The sequence below is a fragment of the Pinus tabuliformis genome, chromosome 5_2 (genome assembly GCF_031772625.1).
Source record: "Pinus tabuliformis cultivar Carrire ecotype Pingquan chromosome 5_2, CPIR1, whole genome shotgun sequence".
Classification (NCBI taxonomy): Eukaryota; Viridiplantae; Streptophyta; class Pinopsida; order Pinales; family Pinaceae; genus Pinus; species Pinus tabuliformis.
In genome coordinates this window covers 1,052,285,875-1,052,312,615 of record NC_142306.1, presented here as the reverse complement: position 1 = coordinate 1,052,312,615, position 26,741 = coordinate 1,052,285,875, and positions in this window count along the sequence as shown.

The following is a 26,741-nucleotide window of genomic DNA, read 5'->3' as shown; positions in this document are numbered from 1 at the left end:
AACCCCTTAATGAGAGGAGCTTATCCCTTTGAAGGAGGGCTTTATCCCTTTGAAGGTGGACCTAGTAACTTCCCTCCTCTGCACTATAAATTGAGGCATTGGGCTAGATGCTAGGGAGGTTGAAAGCTAAACATTTTTTAGGGTAAATGTTGTTGGAATTGAGATTTCCTAGTTGAGCTTAAGAGGAGAGATTACATACCTTTTGGCTTCATTGGGAAGAGAGTGAAACTTGTCAAAGTAGAGGTGATTCTTGCTGGACCCTTGGAGGAACTTGTTTAGCATCAAGGCACCAAGGTTGTAAAGTTATTCTTTGATTAAAGTTAATAAAATCAAATTCATTTTTCTCAATAAATTGTCTTCTATGGTTTATTTCATGAATTCCTTGATCATCATGATAAATATGGTTTATTATATTGGCTATGCAGGTGGTATTTGATATGTGTGCCTATTTGTGTTTGTAGATTCTTTAGACGGGAGCTCATTTGGAGAAACGGAGAATGGCTTCCCCAAACTTGCACTGGACCAGAGGTAGGCCTAAAACACCTGTTGGACTTTATTTATAAATTTCATATTTAGAGAAAGATAGAATTTGTTTGGTTTGCTTGTCGCTAGATATCCATAGATACTACGGAGATCGGTCTTGTCCACAAGAACGATTTATCCGCCCGACAGGCCATCATGGAGTTATAGCTCAATTTAATGCCATCCAGGCCTTCGAACCCAATTCTCTTCCGATTCATCCTAAGATGCAACAGATCTTAAATACCCATCAGCCAGTCTTTGACAAGCCTCATGCTTCCACCCTCGAGAGGGGAACATGATCATAGCATCACTTTGGTCCTAGGGGCACAACCACCAAATGTGTGCCCATATAGATATCCGTTCAGCCAAAATAATGAAATGGAAAAAATAATCAAGGAACTTTTGGAAGCAGACGTCATTCGTCCCAACGTTAGTCCTTATTCATCACCAGTGGTCATGGTCCTCAAGAAATATGGGGAATGGCGTATGTGTCCAGACTTCAGGGCCCTCAATAAGTTGACAATCAGAGATAAATTTCCCATCCCAGTTGTTGATGATTTGCTGGATGAACTAAATGGGGCTCAATTCTTCACTAAGCTTGATCTTTGCTCAGGCTACCACCAAATTCGCATGAAAGAAGTCGACATTCCAAAGACTACTTTCAGAACTCATGAAGGCCATTATGAGTTCCTGGTCATGCCATTCAGTCTTTGTAATGCCCCATCCACTTTTCAGAGCCTTATGAACCACCTGCTCAAACCATATCTTAGAAAATTTGTCCTTGTTTTCTTTGATGACATCCTCATCTACAGTCACACTTGGGCCGCACATCTTCATCATGTAGATCTTCTCTTGCAACTTCTTCGCGAGCATAAATTGTTTGTTAAGATGTCCAAGTGTTCTTTTTGGCATGGAAGAAGTTGAGTATTTGGGCCACATTGTGGGTGTTAGGGTGGACCCCAAAAAGATCCAGGCAATGCAGGATTGGTCTCAACCTAAGAACTTGAAGAGCCTGATAGGATTTTTGGGTCTCACGGGCTACTATCGCAAAATTGTCCGCAATTATGGTCGCATTTCAAGGCCCCTCACTCAAATCCTCAAGAAAAATTCATTCCTCTGGAATGATGAAGTACAATAGGCCTTTACAGCTCTCAAAAATTCCATGTGTTCCACTCTAGTCTTAGCACTACTCGACTTCACCAAATCTTTTATCATTGAATGTTATGCTTCGGGTACGGGTATTGGGGTGGTCTTAATGCAGGAAGGTTGACCCTTGGCCTTCACAAGCCAATAACTCAATGGACAGAATCTAGGACAATCTACCTATGAGAAGGAGATGATGGCCATATTACATGCAGTAGATACCTGGCAACCTTACTTATAGGGGTGACGCTTCCAAATCCACACATACCATCAAAGCCTTAAATGTTTTTTGGAGCAACACCTATCCTCACCACAACAAAATAAATGGATCACCAAAATGCTGGGATATGATTATGAGATAATTTACAAGAAAGGGCGTGAAAATATTGTAGCAGATGCATTATCTCACCAATTTGAGGAGGAAAGTACCCTGCTCGCAATTTCCCTTCCCATTCCAGAATGGATTGAAGAGGCTCGCAAGGAATGGTTTTCACATTCCTAGCTATCCCAACTCATTACTCAATGCAGGCGGATCCAAATTCCACCGAGGTCTACTTGTGGTAGGATGAGATTCTTCCCTACAAGGACAGAGTCGTAATATCGCCAACATCCACCCTCAAAAGTTGTATTTTGGTGGAGTTGCACTCATCTCCTACTGCAGGACATTCAGGCTTTCAGAAGACATATGCTCGCACTCGAAGATCATTTTTTTGGACAGGCATGAAAAAGGACATTATACTTTTGTAGCTGAATGCGACGTCTGTCAGCGCAACAAAGGAGAGACAGTCAAAGCACAATTACAAACATTTCCCATCTCGGCATCAATATGGATAGAGGTTTCTATGGATTTCATTATAGGTTTTCCAAAGTCAAGAAACAAGTCAGTCATCATGGTGGTTGTGGACAGACTTTCTAAGTATGCTCATTTTTGCACCCTACCCCACTCTTTTACATCAACTTTGGTTGCTCAATCTTTCATGGATCAGATCTTCAAATTGCATGGCATGCCCACTTCCATTGTGTTTGATCATGACCCGGTCTTCACCAGTAATTTTTGGCAAGAACTCTTCCGGCTACAAGGTACCCAACTAAAACTCAGTACCTCCTATCATCCACAAACTAATGGTCAAACTAATGTTAGAAAATTATATATTACAGAGCAATGGAACACATAAAATATTGCAGAAATATAAACATAGAAAATGCATAAAACAAGAGAGACACAGATATACATGGTTCACCCAGTTTGGGCTACATCCATGGAGAAACAACCAGTCCTTCCTTTTATATTATCCAGCAAACTAAAGAGATACAACCTACAGCAGATCTGCTGTAACACCCTCTTTACTCTCAATCTCCTTTCTCTTCCTCACTCAGAATATAGATTTGCATAGACATAATACAATTCCATCATATATAGTGAGGGGTTGCCTTCTAGGGAAAAAAACCCTAAATTAAACATAACTTCTACCGTCACATCATCTGTTTGAAATAATACTGATAGGGGGGGTGAATCAGTATCATCAAGTCAAATATTCCCTTTTCAAATCCAGATAATATACGCTACTTCAGTTAATTAAACCCGTGTATATACGCAACTATGTATAAGGAAACCCGCATATACAATGCAAACTTATAACTTACTTTATCTTTTAGATGTTGATTGTTAATTTGTGTATCATAACCAAATAACCAGAAACAGTGAAGCAGAGCAGAAGACAATCACGCCCAAGAACACAAGATCTAAGGTGGAAACCGAATGTGGGTGAAAACCACCTGCTGCAATTCGTCTCTATCTTCTTTTAATTAGAAACTTCTTATTACAATGTACTGGTGTAGTCCTTTACCAGTATGCAGGCTGCAACCTGCAGAGAGCTACAACCCTCTCTCATTCTCCAGCTTCTCCTGGAAGGGAGCTACAACCCCTCATCTCTTCCACTAGCCAAGATACTAGTACGTAGGTGCTCGCCTACAAAAGGCTACAACCTTCTCTTTCTTCCAGGGACCACGTTTCATAAATTTTCAGACTGGATCCATAAACATCAATCAATCATCAAGAATTTCTGCATCAAACAATCTCCTTTTCACCAATTAGAATTGAATCAAGTAGATACCTCTCTGACAGTTGTACCCAAAACACAGTGACAGTAACAACACACCAAATTCTGAACCCAGAACACTGCAGCAAAAACAGAAGCAGCTAGATCACAACTCAAAAGATATACGCTACTTCAACAACCTGAAACCTGTGTGCACACACTTCTTTGTTTGGAGAAACCTGCGTATACGTTGTTTTTATTCACTGAACCAGCATGTATACACGCTTTCGCTTCACTGAACCTGCGTACAGATCTATAAAAGATAATTCACTCTTTCAAATATTCAGACACTAATTAACCCAGATTATCAGATTTATAGATCAAGCATGTGCCACATATAACAGATCAAAATCATGCAAAGATATTATAATTCAAGCCTAAATATTATGACCCATCAATAGAACTTCATTCAGATCCAGATCTACACCATAACCCCAATCACCAATATTTCAGATCTAGCACTTTTTAGATATTCAACTAATTCAGATGATCCTTTGCCAAATGATCTCCTTCCTCTTTTATAGTCTTAGGCCTTTCACAATACCACGGTCCAAAACCATAATAAAATAATACCATGGACCCAATACTTGGGATCAACACTTCTGACGAGATAGCATGGTCCAAAACCATAGGTTCAAATACCAAGGATTAACTACCATGGACCAAAAGTAAGTTCTCCAACATATACACGCTTTTCCTTGCATGAAAGTGCATGTATACGCATACGTGCCTTTGTAACGTCTAACCCACATGTATACGTGCCTTTGTCTAGGTGAACTTGTGTATACATATTTTTTCTTCATTCTGAAAGCCTGAACTGAGATCTGGAACTGAGGTCTGTCACCAGAGAGAGTTGCCATCAAGGACAACACCTGTGCCATAACTCCAAACCTGTGCCATAATGCCAACAATCTCCCCCTTTTGACTTGATGGCAACCCCAAGATCCTCAAAGTCATTCTCCCCCTTTGTCATCAAGGGAAAAGGGTTGTGCTCCCCCTGAGTACATGCTGAAATCTCTTCCCTGTTGTGCTGACCATGCTCCCCCTGACTGTAGGCAAGATCCGCAAAAAGATGTTCTTCAAGAAGAACCATGACTTATATATCATAAAAGACCTTCCTATCACCCAAAGACTCAATACATACATCCATCACCCAACCAAGTGGGGATCATCCACCCAACCAAGTGGGGATACATCAAAAAATTACATATGACAACCAAGTACATTACATCGTCATCCCAGGCATAGTGGGGAAACCAAAATAGGCCGTTACATGACCTTTGACACCATAAAAGAGATACATGACATAGAGACGAAATATCTAGATCAAGACTTATGAAAGTCACCAATAACTGATATCAGCAGCATCTGTCAATCACCATTCAGATCAGCAACCGTGATTTCCTTATGTTCTCCCTCTGCATTTGTTCCACCTGAAACCAATAACAGCTGTGAACTAGAACCAAAAGCTTCTAAGATAATGTCAACCATGCATCATTAGAAGTTTATCCGCTCCCCCTGAACCTGTTCCGGATGGTCTCTGTCAGACCCATATCATAATATCTTCAACCAGTGCCTATCCCTACTGATATCCATCAAATCTCCATATATGTGACTGTATCTGCACAAACCGGCGTATGTACGTGGATCCTCCTCAGGCAACTCGCGTACACCCATTTTTCTCTGAAATAGAAAATATTTAACAGTAAGATGATGCATCAACTACTCCTAGCGTCTGTCTGAGGTATTCAAAAATTTCCCTGGGCAGTGGTTTGGTGAGTATATTGATGAGCCCCAAAAATGGATAATTATATGGGCTCATTAAACCTCCTAATTCGACTTAATCCACCATTCTCATTAGTTTATTGCATGTTTTTTATTATATTTATGCTAATAGAGTGAATTGGGTTAGTCATTATGCCAACAAGTCTAATGTGTGCTTTGTGTAGTCTTTTTGGTCAATTTGGAGACAAAATCAAAGGTCTTAATGAGCACTTGGCAGCCAAATTCGTGGGAGAACAAGGGAGAGGATTTTTAGGAAGGTGTCCCCTTCATTTATGGGCCCTTACCTCGAATTACCCACCATCAGCTCGGAGTTCAAGGGCTACCAAATAGATTATCACAAGGGCAGCCAAGCAAGTCAAGTAGGACTGCTGTTAACTACAAGTTTTGGGCAGCTAAGTTCCTAAAGTTTACGAGGACTGTTAGGGTCCTCAATTTGTATAAATAAGAGGGCTTATGGCCTCATTTCAGTTAGTCACTTTATAGTCTTTTTGTATTCATTTTGTAGTCATTTTGTAGTTCGCTTTTAGGCAGTAGATTAGCTTTGCTTTCAGCACATTTTCAAGTTCTCCTTGTGGACATTTTTTGAAATGTAACATTTCTTTTGATCAATAAAGATGAATCCAGCTTTGCACCAACTCTAAATCTCTCTTAGGAGGTTGTAGCTCTTGGGGTTGGGCCCATCTCAAGCGCCCAATACCTCCTTTGTTTACTTTCATGTCTCTTTGCTACATTCTTAGAAGTATGGCCCTCCTTCAAAAATTATGTCTCTGTCTTCCATGTTCGTAAACACCACAGTGAAAAAACCTTTGGATCCAAGATGTATATTTAACTCCCCCTTTGGTTTCTAGTTGTATTTTATCCAAGTGTACAACACTTTCTCTGATGGCCAGATTCCCATAAATTTGCATATGATGGCATAGCTAGCCATGTGATCCCTCCGTGCTTGCAGAGCTGGATCATTCAGAATAACCCGAGTTTTAGTAGTGGTCTTGGGCTTACAAGGCCCCATCTTAGCTCTGTTCTCTGATCCTTGACCTTTGTCTTCCTCTTTCTCTTCCTGACAATCTTCTTCATGGGTCCCTTGATTTGCATTGGTCTTGCTACCTTCTGTCTTCTGAGTTTCTATGTTTTTTGTCTTGACCTCCAAGGGTTGTGGAGGTTTGTTCTTTTTCCCTCCTCTTCCTTTATTTGCTACCATATTACTGTAGGAGGGAGTGGAGCTCCCTCCTCCCTGTGTCTCCATGGATGCTTGGTGCCCTCGGTCACTTGCTGCGTTAAACCCTATAACCAATGCATGAATCTATTTCTCCCATAGTGAGCATTGTTCTCATGTACTCCCTCTGCAATAATCCACATTCTAATATCTATCATCTCAGAGATTATCAACCAGATTATTTTGATACCCTTAGCTTTTTCTCCACTAAAGTATTAATCGACCTATATCATAAACTCACCTTCCATCAAAGAGCTCATATTTTTGAGATATTTCTTACTGAAGATGTTGAACTCCATAAAAATAATCCTTCTTATCCAAAATCCATGTTCCCTTAGAGAGCTAAACACATCATTTCCCTAGTTTCTTCCTTGTTAGGTTACCAAACAGATCAATGGGTAGATGAAGTTATCCTAGGTTATCTATCCATTTTCTCGAAAGAAAAACAAACCTACCTTCATGTATAATTATAGTCAATTCTTGGCTGAAGCTATGCATGAGTAATTGATGAATATAAATACTGAAGGAGTATTTAAATACTCCTCTATGCTAGTACATATGTTTATTTTTAAGCAGGGAGACAGGTTACCTATTGTTCTACATAAGCAGGATGACCATCAATTGAATCAAGCAGTCACAAAGTGGACCTCATTGATTAGGAAGAACTCAACTCAGTTCTGATTTTCAGACTTCATTGATTGTTTCATTCACCTAGTTGCACAACTTCTTAGTAGCTAGAGTGAACCAAGGATCAGTATAGAAATCAAAAGGATCATGCATCTCAGTGATCAAGCTAGAACAGGAGACTTGTACCTTTACGAGAAATACACAAATATTAGAGTATATGGTTATGAATTAGCTCCATATAAATTGCCCAAATATGTTCCATAGAGAATTTTCTCTCTGCAATATTTTAGGCAAATGATTAATATGGATAAACTTCATTTTATTTCAGGGAAGAGGAAATCTTAGTTCAAGATAAAGTCACAGGTAGGATCATTTATTTGTAATACTAGATCAATACGTTTAGAAGCAAATGTAATCCTCAAACAAATGGGTTTTCAACCAAGATTCACCTGGTCTTATGACCCATTCATTATTATTTCAAACTTAACGATGGAACTCAAAACCACATGTTACAATCATACACCAAGACCAAAGATTGAGAAGTATAGAAATCAAGAAGAGTGGGAGGAGAATACACTTCAAGAAGCAAAAGAACATGTTTTTCCTTCTTATACTCTTCAGATTCCTACTTCTCACACCAAGCAGGACAAGAGGCCCAGAGAAGGATCTTCATCATCAGTGGTTGGACAAAAGGAAATCATTCATTATTAGAAGAAAGAAAGAATTGAATCCAAAGGCACTACTACTACTTAGGGTCAAAAGGAGCCTATTATCATCAATTTGGATGATTCACAGGTTTCTATAGGTACATAATAAGTTGTAATCACTACTCCATCTTCTTCTTCAGCTTCACATAATTTGTTAGAAATCACCTAATCTGCGGGAGAAAGTGAAATAGAGGAGCCAAGCCTCTTCACTAATTTCCTTGAAATTAAGTAGAAGAATGAAGCATTAAAGGAAAATGCTTATGCACAGTTTTGGAAGAAGACTTCTACTTCATAACACAAGTTGTTGACAACTTTTGACAGCGAAAACGGTAGCATGAAAATGGCATTTCTACAGGCTCAAGTCCCTTTTCCCAAGGCTTCTTCTCATTACAACAAGACTATATTTTATTTTGATGCTACTGAGTTACACCCAGTTGATCAAATGGACATGCATAGACAGTCTTGTGAGATGCTCTTCTCTATCATGACCAATACTACTATGGCATTGTCAAAACTCAGAACTCCTCTGTCAAATGTGCAGTCACAATTGAATATTGAAAAGATATCATCTTTAGCAAATGATAACAATGTCAAGTCATTAGAATAATTAGTGATTAAAATTGAATATGATCCTATTGATGTTAAAGTTGCAGAAGATATTATCAAAAAGAAAAATGTAGATATTACAACATTGAGGGAGCGGCTCAAACTTCCATCCACAAAGGACCCTCAAACCAAGGAGATAGAACAAAGTGAACAACACAAGGAAGAAATGCTCAAGGTGATCATTGAGCAGGATGTAGAGATAAAGACCATGGAGGAGAAAATTGAGAAATTGGTTAAGGAAAAAGAGCAATTTGCTCAGTTACCATAGCTCCTATCATAGCTATTCCTATTACAGTGTCGAGAACAACACAAGAATCGACATTAGCCACAACGGAATATACATCAATAGTAGGAGATTCGAACAAACTCTTACAGGAGGTGACTCAAAAAAATAAGAAAATGAATGACTTCACAAGAAATTTAAGAATCTAGAGGTTCACAAGATAAAAAGATGACACTCTATATGTTGAATAAATGCAGAGGACCCACATGTTGACAGAAGGATAGAAGAGTTGCAGAGTGAGTCATTAATGGCTCAAACCTTGGCCCAAGCAAGGGAAAGCATTTGGGCAGATATTAGTCAGGCCATAACTGAAGTATGTCCCTCCATTCAAATCATTTTTTAGCAAGAGGAACTTATAAACAGATTTCAGATAGATATTGATGAAGTTAAGAAACTTCTTAAAGGCAAACCGAGTGAAGCTACACACATGATCAGAGTTCTTAATTCAAAAACCAGTGCCGCTGTAGATTGAGATTGTGGACAAAACATAAACTATTTTAGAGGCAAGAAGGTTTTGTAGAAGAATAACCTTATGACTAAGTTAGAAACTAAGTGCCAAACCTTGAAGACTTCTATTCAAAGGTTTCATTTTAAGTTTAATTTACTCAATTAGAGAGGATTTCCACAATTAGTGGCCCAAATGATAGGTTGATCAGTTTGGAGGAATACTGCTAAAAGATTTACACTATAGCAACTGATAAAGAAAATTTTGCAGGCATAAAGGGTCATATTACATGAAAAAAAATGTTAGAAGTTTTAGATTTTGACTTGACAATTAAACATAATATTAAACACATTTTTTTAAATAAGCCCACTTTTGAGAAGTACACCAAGGTTGATGAAGTTTATAGGAAATTGGTAAACCTTTCTATACCATGTGAAGACAGATGGGATCACTTGTGTGAATTTATCGAGTAAATTTCTTGAACAACTGATTGACAATTGGGCAACAATTTTTGGTGACCACATAATCAACAGATTCCTATAGTTTTGTACTATTTTTCTATTTTTGTTTTAAAAATATCTAGAAGAAATTTTTGTATAAATAACTCCTCCTTCGAGTTATTAAGGATTGAACCCTTGGATGAGCTTTGTGAATATAATTGTAACAGAGCTGGATATTTTCTTCAAGTTAATGGAAGGATTCTAAATTTTCGTACTCTAGTTTGTCTTCTAGTATGTTTTTCTTATGTTCTTATTTCATTATGTCTTCCTTCATGTATTTAAGACTTTATGCAAATATCTGGGTAAGATCATACTGATTATGAGTGAGTCTTAAGCCCCCTGTGAAGTTATAAACAATAATTATGGACTAGTTTATAAGACTATCTATTATTATAAACTCCTCTATATCAATTAATTGCCACACTCGTATATTTTGTTCTACAATTGCGTGTATTCTTTTCTTATAACCAACCAAATATTTTGTCTGAAAGTTATATTTCATCAAGACTCTGTTATACACCCATTTTAAATCAATTAACTATTTTTAGACAAATAGAAGCACTTTTAGCCAACTTAATAACTATTAAGGTTGAAGCACCTGTTTTCAAATTAATCATAACATTGGTCATCCAAAAACTTAAAAAACAAACAAAACATTTTAGATGCTTTGGCAAGACTAACTAACCTAGATTCATCTCATAGGACAACAACTAGCATCATTGAAATCACTCTCAATTATCCATTGCTTCTCACTCATGGTCAGTCTCAATTATCCATTGCTTCATTCTCATCTATTGGGATGCTAGTGTTGAAGTCACCTTCTATTATACATGTTTCCTAAATAGGATTTTGATAATATTTTTCTATTGACTGCCCACCTTTGAAATCACTCTCAATTATCCATGGCTTCTCTTTCATCCAAGGGATGAAAGTATGTCAGCTACAATTATACATGGTTCCTCAATAAGTGTTCTCTAGTAATTTTTTTTTTATTCGGGTATTAATCCAATTTTTGCTGGAAAAATGTTTGTGTATTTAGGTTTTCATTGTTGTTTTTATTTATTTGGAATTGCAATAAAGGTATTTATCTCTGAGTAGAGCCTCTCAAAATTTTAGAATGTTTGTACAAACTCTTCTTATAGTATAGATTTGAACAAAAAAATATAATATTTCTAATATTAGATTTGATTTCTGACCTTTTTTGCAGGAGTACTAAATTAATTTGGAATTCATGTTTTTTAATTAATCACACTTCCTTTTCCCATGAAATTAGATCTTTTTATATTATTCATGACATAATATTCATTTAGAATATCTTCTTTAAGGATTGTTGGGAAAGGTACACATATATTGTATTTCTAGTATGTAACCACATTCATCTCTTTTTGTAAGCACTTACCATTCTATCTAATTCTATAAATTCTTTGGAATTTAATTCTATTAAGTTTTCATATTTGAATGACAATAGTAAGAAGAGGAAGGAAGAAACCTGTAGAGAAAACTTCTAGGACATAAAGAAAATATTTTTTCTTATTTCTACATCCACTTGTTGTTAATCCCAATTTATAAGAATGAGTGACTTGCCACTAGATGTAATAATTCTGATAATGGTGATGTTTTTACAAACAATTGTTGTTAATCCCAATTTACTCGAATGAGTAGCTTGCCATTAAATGTAATAACTATGATAACGGTGATATTTTTGCAAACAATTGTGTTATGCTATGTTATCTTATTTTATTACACTAATTGATTATGAAGTAACTACTTATAAAATCACCACAGAAGTACTAATATGTTGTTAGGCCCCTATACTACTAGTGTAACCCCTTATTGTTATTAGTATAACCCACTTATTATATTGATGTACCCATGTAGTGCCCATATTGTTACTATTGTGTCCCATAGAAGCCCACTATTGTTATTATTGTGCCCTTACATTATTATTGTTATGTCGGCTCTGATTATGTTATGACCCCTTAGACTCCTATATATAGAAAGGAGGTATTTTCATTTGTATCATCCAAGAATTGTTCATTTTATGTAATGTAAAGGAGGTTGCCCCCTCGAAGAGGCTGAATTCTAAGGCGTGGATCTCTCTTTTCTATCTTTTTGTGAGCTGGTTTCATAACATATGTTTAACCAATGTGCAAAATTTTATATTATATTTAACAATGACAATTTTTTTTCAAAACAATGACAAACTCTATGGATGTGCATTTTCCATTGAAGTTTGAAACTATAATTTCTAGACGACCGAACTCAATAGGCTGAAATGGGAAATTAGATATGAAATGTCAAGGAAAAGTTCTATATGGAATTTCGAGAACATAGACAACATCATGCGAATCTAGATTTATAGTTTAGACTTATAACCTTCTACTCTCGCAGTGGAATCTCCTCATTATGAAATTCTGGTTCTAAACCTTCAATTTGATTCCATCTCCTTTCCCATGATAAATAATTAAACATTTTTTTTTATTGAGATATCATTTTGATACTCTAAAAGCTTCCTAGTTTTTAAGAATTAGGTTATAAAACTAGTAATAAAGGCCTCAGTGAAAATATTTCTTTTTTCTTATTCCTGGCCTCGTATGAAATGCCAACACTAATAGCATCTGAGAGTTTTTAGGAACTAGATTATAGAACTAGCAAGGAAGGCCTCAGTGAAAATATATGTTTTGCTTATTCCTTACCTGCTATGAAGTGCCAACACATACTGCTACCAAGAATTCATATTTGTTACTAATTTGCATACGATCTTATTTCCAATTTTTATTGGAATATGTGAATACACTTCGTTGATCTATGCCATTCGGTTTCCTTACGATCTTAAACGAGATAATAGTTTGCCCTCGATATTTTCTTTTGCGTTTAAAATTTTCCTATTCTATTGTATAAATATATTCTGGTTCGAAGTAATATTCCTAATAGTTGTATCATGAAAAAAGTTGTTATTATGTTACCATGGGACTTTTAAAAAACATTTCCTCTAATACTCATTGCTTACCCATTCTTTCGAATATCTATGATTCCTCAAGGATGTCCTATTCCTCTATAAAATTATATTTCTAATTTTTTATGTTTGAAATGTTTTTAATTATGTATACGTTCGAGATCTTCAAGAAAAAAGATAAGTGTATTGGGGATTCTAAATATTGGATTTTGACTCGGTTTTATAAAAAATAAAAAATAGTAATAATATTTGTATTATTAATTAGTGGATTTCAACCTGGTGAATGTAAAGGGAGTAGTTGGTAGATTTTGGGTGGAGATTTTTGTGGATTTTATTATTTTGTGGATTTTTAATAGAGATTGTGTAACATCTTTGGTGAAAAATCTATGTAATAAAAGTTAACGAAGGTAAAATAAGATCACCATGCTATTCCAAGCTCAATATTGGGGAGGACATCCTCCTGTGTGTTTATTTTGGTTTATTATGACTAAGAAAAAGGCAAAGACAAAGACAAATACAAATAAAGGAAAAAAAAAAATGCATTTTTGGCACATTTATTTATGAAAATAAAGGAAATTACAAGAAAAGTAATGTGAAAGGTCATTGTTTGCATGTGAGGAGGAAATTGAAAGAAAATAATGGAAGGTGAAGAAAATAAAGGTATCACTAATAAAAAGACTTACGAGGATCACTTGGCAAGCTCTTGGCTCAAGCTTTTGCTCAAGTTTAGGAGCAAGGAAGAGAAAAAAAAAGCAAGGGAAGGACACACAAAGGAAAGGAAGGAAAGAATGGATGAAGCAAGGAAAAAGCAGGATCAAGCAACTTTAGAAGGAATACTTGGAGGTAACATATTGCATGTGTGATTTCCTATCTCGTTTTGACATGCATGGCTTTGCATGTTGGTGTATGGCTCTCATGTTGTCATTGGCATGGTTTTATCGGGTTATGACAGTCGTTTTAAGCCTAGCATAATTTATTTTTCCATATGCCATGGTGTGTTGGGATGTTTATCTCGGTTTTGAGTTTCGGAATTGCTTGATGGATTTCAGAATTCGGGGCAGAGGTGGTCTCAAGGTTCATTCCTAAGGGCCTAGGATTCCTTGACCGGTTTTGGTGGGATACACGGTAAAACCTCATAAAGGAGTCTCGGTTTAGGGTCTAGTGATCCAGTGTGGATTGCGGTAAAGCATGAGAGGTTGGTGTCTTGGTTTGCATAGTGATCCCGGATTGGATTACGTTAAAGCCTCAGGGACAAGGAGACGAAAAAAACCTCAAGGATAATGATAGATTTTGGATGACATTCCAAGTTCGGTTCAGTTTTGTGATTAGAGCATTCGTTTTGGTGTGATCACGGTTTTGTTGAGGGTGGAGGTGGTTTAACCTCTCGATTACCTTGGTTGTTTTTGGATTGGTTTATTCATGAGATCCCACATTCATGCTTGGAATATGACACAAGGTTGACTCGTTGAAATAAATATTTGGTTCATCCACGTCTATGGTGGGGTGGTACGTGAAAGTCCAGAATTTGGTCGGATTTGCCTCATTAATAAAATTTAAGTTCTATTTCTTTTGTACTTATTAATATGTGGATTTAATGGTTGTTATATCAATGTTATTTTCATAGTATTATTTTGGTTATAAGCATGCCTAATTGACTCATTCATGTCATAGTTATTTCATCTATTTACTTGTAATGGTTAAATAATGGGCACAATACCTAATTAATGTCATAACAGTTCAAGGGAGAGGCAATGATCCTTCTTGTCATGTTTCATAAGAGTTTTCAATCACTCATGCTCTCTCTTATATCCTAGACCTGTAGATTGCATTGACGCCAAGTTCTTAGGTTCATGAGACATGTTAGTTTTACCCTACTGATGAACCTCATTACAATAGTAATTCTTTTTAGTAGAAGAGGAACCATTGATTCACACAATTGGTCATTGCACTTGGTTGAAAAGCTAGTAGCACAAAGCTAGCGTGTGTCGGATTGTGACTAAACGCCTATAAGTTAAAATCCATGCTAGAAGCAGTTCATGTCATGCTTCGACTGTATATCAACCCACGGTAGGGGTGTCGCTTTGTCAACCCTAGGGGCTTATGTCATTTGCAAACTTGGATTGTGAAGCATCTCGGTCGGGGCAACATTAAAGTTCAATTCCAAATGGTCATTGAGAAGAATCCTTTGCAAACGACTCAAATACATGATAGGGTATTGTAAGTGGAAGAGTGGCCTTCCTTCCATGAGCCACCAAGATTCAGCCCTTGGTTTCCTCGATTTAAAGCTTCGCTCTTCTGACACATTATTAAAAAAAATATGGAAAACTCTCTCGCTATTGTGGTTTTGAATTGTCCTCTAAACGATATTTTTTTATTGCTCACATCTCAGAAATTATTTGCTTGGAGGCAGGAAATTTGGGGTTTCCACGTCAGGAATGCAAGAGAAATCGTTAGATTTTGTGGAGAATTTTGGGTTGGTTGGTTCCACGAGGGGGGGGGGGGGTTACCATGGACCAAAAAACTCCGAACCCATAAGAAGGCCACAAAACTAGTGACACAATTCAATGAATGGGAATTACCCATTGTGATACCACTGTAAAACACACGAGACTCGAAACCAAATCAAATGTATATTATTCAATCTCAAAAATTAAGTACATGTTGTACATATAAATACGTATAGGAGATAGTTGAATTAGTTCTCTCATGCTCTTGGACTCCAATAACTACCCAAACTAATCCTATCATTAACACTGAGGATTAGTTGTCCAACACATTACTTGGTGGTACTTTCTACTAAGGTAATAGTCAATTCCAATGACGAAGTGCCAAGTGGTGAATGGGAGGTTAAGAAAAGAGGAAACCAAAAAGTGGCATAGCGAGTCTCCAAAGATCCCATGGTCCCCACCGCAAAGAGAAACAAAGATCTCATTGTCCCCACCGCAAAGAGGAGCAACAAATAGGCGAAATGCCTTTGCCTCCATGATACCAATGACTGGATCACCATGGACGGCTTCGTGCGCCTCCGATGTGGGGCACCCACATCAGTGGCCAAAGTCACCAAGATTTGGCGTGACCCATCAAAACCTACTCAGGAAGACCACTCAGCCGTAAAACTTTAGCGTGAGTAAGACTCAGCTGGAAAACCTAAAGAGTAGACAAATCAGCAATACTACAGAGAATCACTCTCAAAACAAATACATATATTCTCCACGATACTCATCTCCTCAGGGGCCAAGGCTCAGGCCCGTTTAGCCTCTAATACCAATTTAAAATTGAACATTGTACTCAAAGATTGTATTCACATGAAAATATTAATATATTATAAATGCATGAGGCTATTTCTCCACATAGCTAGTCTATCTTGGACATACAAACTGTTAGTTGAGTGAATACGTCAATGACAAAATAATTTAGGAAGCTAACTAGTTGGAGAGAATATCTCGATGAGCTAAAACTCAACAAACTCATAACTAATAGAAACAAACTCATTCTACAATTGATGAGCACACCAAAGACAAGTAGGAATTATATCTCAAGTTATCTTAAAATTTACGTGGAATCCTCGGAAAACGTACACTAATCATTTATCCAAAGGTTAGGATAAAGGGTAAAGGGAAAGGAATCACGCGTATTTTTTTTTACTAAACCTTTTGTCATAACATTTCATAAATCATTTTTTCTAATTGCAAATAAATTTTTTAGTGGTAAAATATTTAAGTAGCTATAAATTTGTTTTCAATTTTCTTTTCCCAAATTGATATAATCCTGTCTAATCTAATATATATATATATATATAAATAATTAATTTAAAAAAAAAAACGACTTAAAATAATATCTGCAAAATTGTGTTAATAGGCAAAAAGAGATCACTAATTAAAGACAAGGATAGGGAATTCATTCTCATTGTTGCTAACTTACCATAAGAGTACTACTTACCTGAGCCAAAAGGTTTTATGAGATATTATATTAGTATATATGCTTTGTTTCTTTCGAAGTTGTTAACCTACTTAAATGACATTGTTATAGAGCCCAAAATTTCTTTGTTGAGATAGTTTTAGGCAATATAATATGAATATATATATTCTTTATTAAACCAATATTATATTCTTTATTAAACCAATCCAATTATGAAGTGAAATGTCATTTTACTACAATGTTTACTCATTTTCAAAAACTATTGAAAAAAAACTATATTAACTATTATATACATTTATACAAAATTATCAGTAATAAAATATTAAGGTTTAATTTCTATTGTATCATTAAATCAAATCATGTGAAAACCTTTTATCTAGACTATAGTTTAATGGATAAGAGTACAATTTACTTTTTATCTAGATTATAGTTTAAAGCTTCTAGACATTTTAGTTTTAGGCTTTTTAATAATACTTTAATTTTTTTTTTTTAATTTATAAACATATATTTTTGGTAAACATAAAGTTTAGGCTTTTTAATAATACTTTAATTTTTTTTTTTTAATTTATAAACATATATTTTTGGTAAACATAAAGTTGACTATTCATATAGTTATTAGTATTTGTAAAATATTTCTTATAACAAAATATGTGTTTTCATTTCCTATAAAAAATGAATCTTTAACAATTTATTATTTATTTCTTAAATATATGAGAGGTTGGCAGCACAATTTGGTTTCCCATCTACTTAGGTTCAATCTTAAAGATCATTTTTTGCCCCTTATTATAAGATTTGAAGAGTTGTTGACCAGTGGATAGTTATAGTTGGAAGATTTGATCTTAACTCTAAAGATTTGATAGTTCACTCATTAATTGTGTCGAGAAGTGCTCTACAACCTAATACAGGAGGCAGATGTTGTCACTTAAAGTTACAATAAAATAATTAAAATATGTGTGTGTCCGTATGCACATAAGAGAGATTTTATTTGATAGTTAATTAATTAATTGCGTCAAGAGGTGCTCTACCACCTAGTACAAGAGGAAGATGTTGTCACCAAAAATTACATTAAAAAAATTAAAATATGTGTGTGTGGGCTAATATATGTATATGCATATGGGAGAGATTTTGTATGTAACATTACATAAAAAAATAGTTAATAACATTACTTTAAAAATCAATTTCGGCCATAAACAAAATACTTTATGTAGTGAGATAAAGTAATTGAAAAAGGAAAAAAAATAATAATTAGTTTGAGAGATATATGTAATTCTCATCGCTAAGTCTAGCATACATACTCTACCCGTGTCACTTTAGTTTTAAACCTGTGACCTCTTAGAAGGAAACACATACCCTTAAGCATTATGCCCACCAAAGGCATATACATACTGCTCCTAGCCACTTTTTATTGGGTGGGGGTGACAATAAATACTTGGTAACATATAACATTGTAATATTATATTTTATTAGTATTTAATATTATATATTGATGATGATGATGGTTAACGTCCACTAAGACCAAACATTGGTCTATCGGACATAAAGAAACAACTTATTTATTTTGATTTAAGATTTGATTCCTATGCTCAAAAAGCTTGGAGAGAAGCCTCCCGAGCTCACTATAGTTTTGACATTGTAAAAGGCTAGGAAGGTCAATATTGTAACAAAGATTGTGAAACTGAAATCTAATGTGGTTGTATGCGGGGCACTCTAAGAGGGAGTGGTTTTCATCCTCAATGTTCCTATTCTTACATATATGGAAGATCCTTTCCATCCATGGCATTTTAGGAACTGCCCAACGACCTGTTTCACTATGGAGCTCATGAGAATTCGTTCTAATCTTTGCAATATTAATTTTCTTCTTTGAGCTAGTTAAAATAGAGAGATACTTTTGATCTTGCAGGGTGAGGTTGATGACCTTGTTATAATAACTTAATTTTATTTTAGCCACTAAATCTTTCTCGTAACAATATCTTTAATGTTATTTATGTTTTGCAATGCATCATTATTGTTGATGTCCCAATAGTTTAACCAGGCCCTTCTGTCTTTATGCCACCCCAATTGAGCCTTAGGTGATTTTGGATGGAATTTAAAGCTAGCTTAGGAAGTCTATGATTGTCTATGTTATTGAGTTTCTGCTTGTACAGTAGAAACCTAATCATAGCTAGACTCTCAATAGGGGAAAGACTTGCTTTTATAAGGAGAATAGGATAGGGTGTATTACTTTTAATTTTTAGGTTATAAGTTATAAAACGCTTCTGGATTTGCTCAATCTTTCTCCATGATTCTCTGGAGATAATACAACCCCAAACCTCACAGCGATATAAGATAACAGGAGTGACTAAAGTTTCAAAGAGTAACTTCTTTTTATCCCACATTACGAGGTTTGCTGTTTTACAATTATCTTCAAGACCAAAATAAACTTTCCACCCCCCATTAATCCTTTTCTCAATGCTATGGTTCCACTTGAGCTTGTGATGAATGTCAATTCCTAGGTACTTGTAAGAATACACTTCCTTCAATTTATTATTGTCATACATAAAATTAGCGTAAGTGTCCTTCGTGGATTTGATAATCATAACTTTTGTTTTGTCAGTGTTAACAGTCATACCCATGGTAGAGCAGAAATCCTTAAGAAGCCTGAGTTGCTTATCAAGATCACATGGGAACCTTGCCAAAAGAACAATATCGTCAGCGTAGAGAAGAAGGATGATGACTATCCTAGCCAAGATCGTGCCATCACATCCTACTTCCTCTAAATAGCCTTCGAGCTTATTGATGTAAATTCGAAATAGGGTAGGGGAGAGGGGGCAACCTTGTTTAACTCCGATGTTACACTTAATATATTTCGACCACCCCTCATTGCTCTTTAGCTTGGCAATTACATTCTCGTATAACCTTATAGCAGTAGCTCTCAACTGAAGAGGAAACTTTAGCTCTTCTAATCAATTCCAAAGGTTGTATCTAGGAACCGTATCGAAAGCCATTCTAAAGTTCACAAAGCAACAAAATAAATTGGATTTATCATTACGACATTCCTCTGCAATGATCCTAGGCATAACAAGGTGGTCTATTGTTGAGTGATGGCTTATGGAACCTGCTTGGCCTTTAGCCTGCTTACCTTCAATTTCAAGCCATATGCTTAACTTCTTTTCCAAAATACTACCATATAACTTGGCTAAGAGAGGGCTGATCATAATTTTCTGATAGTTAGAGGGGTCATTTGTATCCACACCTTTAAAATAGGCATAATGAGACTCTCAGTCAAGGTTTAGGGAACCCTTGCTTGACTGCTTGATTGAAAAGCTTGTGGATGTGGGGATGAGGACATGACCTCCAATTTTTAAGATTTCCACCTGGTAACCTTCAACATCCTTAGCTTTCCCATTAGCGAGGCGATTAACCCCAAACTTAATGTCTTCTAAAGAGAAAACTTCTTTCGTTGTGAGCAGGGTTTCCAAATTATCCATGACATTTGGAGATTCATAAAGCTTTTTAAGATAGGAATTCCAATTGTGAAGAGCAATTTTATTATTATCTTTAGTCTTCCTAGTCAGAATCTGCCACTAAAATTTCGTAGGCGCTACCTTAGAGAGGTGTAAGAGATTCTCTTGTCTTTGACGAATGTACTGCCTCTTTTACCTTTTAGTTAGGGCTTTGTATATTTTTATCTTGTCCATTTTAAGAGATTCATCAACACCTTCCCTAATTGCTCTCCTTGCACTTTTACAATCTTTGTCATACCATGGATTGGTTTTGCTATTTCTTTTATTATTTGAAACTTCAATTGAGAACTTGTTAATAGAATATGAGAGGGTTGTAGTAAAATTATGATAGAGGTCTTCTATGTTGTCTATACTAGATAAGGGAAGAAAATTAGTATTTAATTCATTTAGAAAGAGATTATATTGTAATACCTTGTACCATATAATATTGTAATTAGTATTTTCCCCACCCCTAGCCACTTTTTATTTGGTGGAGATGGTAATAAATATGTGGTAACATATAATATTGTAATATTATATTTTATTCACTTTTTATTAAAAAATTCTACATATTAACTCTTTTGTAAACATACATTTGATCTTTCTCGGGGCTTGGTAGATTTGGAGTTAAGATGGATCTAGAATAATATTATTAATAATGATTAATTAGTTATCTCTCTCTCTCTCTCTCTCTCTCTCTCTCTCTATATATATATATATATATATAACCTAAGAAAATGGGGTAGGTCTTTTTTAGTGGACACTTAATTATATAAATAACGGGCAACCTACCATACACTTTCATAATTTAACAATACTTTATAATATATTTTGGTAAATAATTCTTATATGGTAAAAATCAAAATATGTTTCATTCTACTTCACCAACATTATTATCATGATTATAATAAAATATATAAATAATTATGAGAACTTTAGAGAGGATGGCTCGAAGATCAGTAGTTGTTAGGGTCCTAGCCCTCTCCTTTTATATTATCATGATTATAATAAAATATATAAATAACTATGAGAACTTTAGAGAGGATGGCTCCAAGATCAGTGGTTGTTGGGTCCTAGCCCTCTCCTCCTAGTAGTTTTCTCCCTTTAGTATTTTTTTTTGGGTAATTTTTCGGAATACTTGATTTCTCTAATATTTATATATTTAAACTCTTTGACTTTTAAACTACTATTAATATTTTTATTTGATTTAATTTCATTGATTTATTTTATTTTATTTATTTATTTATTTTTATTTTTATTTTATTTATTTATTGATTTATATTTATTTTTTTGAATACTTGAATTCTCTAATATTTCTTTTTGATTATTTTTTACTATTAAACTTTTATTTTTGTTTTTATTTTTATTTTTATTTATTTATTTTTTAATTTATTTTTATTTTTTAACTATTTTTACCCTTAATAATCTATTAATTAATATTGTAATATTTTTATAGGGATACTCTTTGACTACCAATATGATACTTATCTATTTATTTTAATATATATTAATAAATATTGGTCCTTTAGCTTTTATTTTAAAATAGAAATAACTAGTTATAGATTATTCTATTTTTTTAACTTATTCAACTAACTAATATTTATAAACATCTTTGATAACTAGTTAATTTATTCATTTATTTTCTTAATTTAAATTAAGATTTAAATGTCTCTTAACTTATATTTTATTTAAAACATAATTAACTTATATTTAATTAAAATATAATCAACTATTCTCTATGACTTGATTTATTTTATAATTATAATATATTAACTCACTTATTCTAACATATATTTGCAATTATAAAAATGGTCTATTTATAAAGAAATTAATAAGTGAACGAACTTAATTAAATAAATTATGCCCTTTATAGTGTAACTCGTTCCCTCGTCAATTTAGCTGTTATCATTTTAGCTGTTACCTAAATTTGGTCATTGGACATTTTGTGGGATCTATTATAATGCATAGCAAGATATGCTCATTCAACTTGTCATGACCATGAACCACAGTGATTGGTTATGGTTTGGCAAAAAAATATCTCTATACGATTTTGGCCCAAAATTCTTCTCAATATTTTAGTATAATAAAATATAAAATATTAATATATATTGAAAATTTCAATATTAATTTTTATTTATTTCTTAAATATTGGGGCGGGGAAAAAAGTTTAAACTATAAATAGCCCTATTAGGATGGAGATAGAATCACTCAAGTTTTATGTGGAAAGCTTCGGCATTGATCCTTTACGCAAAGGTTAGGGTAACAGGAAAAAGGATCGTTTACGCACAGGTTAGGGCAAAAAGAAAGGACTCAGAGGTATCTTTTAATTTTTTTTAAAATTATCAGTAAATTGTTTTTAAATTATCAGTAAATTGTTTAGTTGTAAATAGATTTATTTTATATTTCAGAGGAAAGAGCACAAGTCAAATTTCCTGCATAGAATGATGGCGAAAGGTAAAGAAGTTGTGGTTGACTCGAGCACAGAGAGTGATGCGGAAAGTTACGAGGTGGAACTTTGTAAAGTAATAGTCAGTTGCTCGGACGACGAAGCGCCAACTGGCCAAGTGGAGGCCAAAAAAAGAGGAAAACAGAAGGCGGAATGGCCAGTCTCCAAAGATCCTGCGGTCTCCACTGCAAAGAGCAGCAGTAAAGAGGCGAAACGCCTTCGAATCCGCGGTACCAACGAGTGGATCACCGTGGACAGCTTCGTGCGCCTCCGATGTGGGGCGTCCACGTCAGTGGCCAGAGTCACCAAGATTGAGCGTGACCCTTCTGCCCAATTTAAGCACAAAGTCCACGTCAGATGGTGCTTGAAGCCTGAAGAGACGAAGGCAGGGAGGCAGCCATTCCACGGTGTCAATGAGTTGCTGGTTTCAGATAGGGAAACGGTGGAGGAATGGACAAGTGTAGTGGGACGCTGTAATGTATTGAGCTTGGAAGACTCCATGAAAGGATCTGGTGAAGGTAAGCCCACCTACTTCTGGAGATTCGAATACGAAATGGAGAGTGGGAACTGTTACAGGATTGATTATTATTGCACTAAATGCGACGCCAGGAATAAAGTGGGTCCTCTTACCCTTCAACAACAGTTGACGGGAGAGCCTCCATATTTTAAATGCCCTCTATGTACTGCTCGTCGTGCTGCTAGTCGTGGTGCGCGTGATCAGAAGCCTGGAAAAACCTGATCCTCATTACACTAACAGTTTTGCTTATTACACTTCTGCTTAGTAATAACTCTCAGAGTTTCAGAATTTTAGTAATAGCTGTGATGTTTTAGCAAACTATTTTGTGATGTTTTTAGAAGAATTGCCTATGAAATTACAGTCTTTGTTTATCACTCTGCAAACTTTTATACTGTATTCAATAATAAGAAACCTTATGGATTTGTGTTTGGCCTTGTGCACATTACTCTACTTTCGTATGGTTGAGATAACAATTATAGGCTGTAAAGGTCTTTTGGGTTTTAGAAATCAAGTTATAGATTAGCAATAAAGTTCTAAGTAATATTGAATATCTTCCTTGATTCCTTGATCTCCTGCAATATGCTGATACTAAGGGTATCTGAACATAATAAATGTCTCAGTAAAACTAAATGTCTTTCTTGATTTCTTGATCTCCTGCAAAATGTTGACTAAATGCTTTTCTTGATTTCTTGATCTTCTGCAAAAATGTGAACACTAATAGTATCTCATAACATATAACTTCCCAGAATTCATTTTTTTGTAATAATTTATGTAGTTTTTATTCTCTTTTGATCTTTTGTTTGGAGAATGTTAATAGTTATCATTGATATATGACATTTTGTTCCAAGGGCTGTCTAAAAGTATTTTGGGATAAATAAATTTGGTAGTATGCTTCACCTTAACCATCTTATTCTTGACTTTTTGAAAGAACATTTGTTATTCTTGACTTTTTGAAAGAACATTTCCTAGTATACCTTTTGCTTCTCCATTCTTTGAAATATATATTATTCACATTTATTATTTTCTCTTATCATTCCATGCAGTAGAATATGTTATTTGTCTTAGAAGAATTTCTTGTTTCTATTATCCTTCCATCCTTCCATGCACTAGAATATGTTATTTGTACTTAAAATAATTCCATACGGTAAAATGTGTTATTTGTACTTGAAATAATTTCCTGTTTCTCTTATCATTCCATGATTCCCCCTTGGTTTGCATTCCATGATTCCCCCTTGGTTTGCATGGATGGTAGTATTTGCAATTATAAATGATTTTTCAATATAGGCTAGTAATCCAATTTATGAGAGAGAAATGGTGTGCATATCAATTGGTTATTTTACCTTTAGTACACTTATGATAAAGAAATATTGCATATCATTTGGTTAGTCTGGGTTTAATAAACTTATGGCAGAAATGTTTTTCATATCAATTGGTTATTTCCTCTTCACATAGAGGACCAAAATTTATTGTAGTTATTATTTATTTATGATGTTTATTTTATTTGCAATGTTTAAGTATTTGTTGGAGATTTCACATACTGGATTTTAATATATTTCTATAAGGGTTCTTTCATTTTTGAATATTGTTTTCCATTTTTGCAAATTTGAGTAACACAATGAGCCATTGGTGAACGTAAAATTAGTAGTTTGTACATTTTGAGCATAGAATGAATATTTTGGGGCTGAAATACAGTTAGTTCAAATGTTTTTTTTAGAGTGAATACTTTAGTTTTGTATGTGAATTACCAGTGGATTTTTGTGGATTAAAAAAATTCTAAACTTTTAAGAATAAAATAGAAACCTTCTTTATGATTATTCCATGTAAATAAATAATTTGACAAAGTATATTAACCAAATTTAGTAGATGAGCTATTGAATTTTTTTGGTCTTTATGTAAATCCCTAATAGATTATATTCACTTGTTATTGCATAGTAGAGGATATGTTATTTGACTTCAAGGATTTCCTCTCCAACGCTGAAAATTTTATATTTCCAATCATTTAGGTTTAGTTTGCCATGTTTAACTTGTATGCTATGTCTTTAAGTAATTATATGAGGGAGATCCTTTGGGGAAAAATGTAAGTATATTGGGAGATTCCAAATATTGGATTTTTACAATGTTTTATAAAATTATGTTCATTTTTGAATATTTTTCTTATTAAGGTGAGTGGCTCACAACATGTTGAATGTAAAGGGAGTAATTTGTGTATTTTGGGAAGATTATTTGGTGGATTTTAAATAGAGACTAGATTTTTTTTAGGTGAAATAAAATACTTTCATTGTTTCTTTGAATTAATACTAAATTGTTGTAAATGAAAAATGATATATCCTTTTAGTAATAATATGAGAATCAAGGTTATAATCTTTCCTTATAAATAAACAATTTGGCATAAGATGCCTCTCAAAGATATTTTCCATTTGCATATAAATCCTACCTATATCATTTACTCTAGACTGAAGTCAAAACAAAATCACTCACAATTATCCATATCTCATCTTTCCTCTATATGGATATCTCAACTTTCTTCTATAAAGTCATTAGCTTTTATCCATGGCTCCTCTTTCTTCTATATGGGTGTATTGGAGCTACCTAAAATTATATATGGTTCTTTCATAATATTTTGATGATATTTTTCTATTGAAAGCTAATACGCCAACTTATGCTAGAGAAATATAGGTGCATATCAATTGATTATGCTCTATTTAATATTTGAATTTATATAATAATAAAAAGGTGTGCTGAGTCAAAATTTATTGTCAATTTTATTTAGTCGAAATTTCATTATAAATTTGTTATCTCTCCTTCTAAGGTCTTGAACATTTCACAATGGCTTCACTACCTCTTTTTTATATATTGAGTAAGAGGTTGTAATCTATACTAAAACATTTCACAATGGCTTCACTACCTCTTTTTTATATATTGAGTAAGAGGTTGTAATCTATACTAAATTTGGTTTCTCCCAAGAGTACTAAATAAATATTTTCCAATTGCAACATTTTACTTAATCATTTCTCTGTTGTCTAGAAAATTCAGCCATCTTATCTTATATGAGAGGAGTTATTTAAGATATATTTTTAAGGATTGGGAAATGTACACAATGCAGTGCATCAATAGTGTTGGAGTACTCATCATTCTATCTTTGGAAACCAAATCTAGGAAGATTCCATTGTTGAATGGTTTAAGGCTTGGATACTAAGAGGACAGGACAAACATTCTAACCTATAAAACATCTTCCTTCCAATTAATTAAAAAAACATGCTTCTACTAATTTCTCATCCTTTTTTTGATGACCTCATAAGAGGTATAATTCATTGGAAACCTTTTCTATAACATGTCCATATTTGGATGATAGGAGATCTAAGTTTAAAAGGTCAATGGAGATTTCAATGAACTCTTTCAGAGCTTCTTTATTATTTTTTTTATTTTTTTTTATTTTTTTCCTTGTCTTGATGATCCGATACCATGCATAAAATTAGATAGAAAAATGATGTT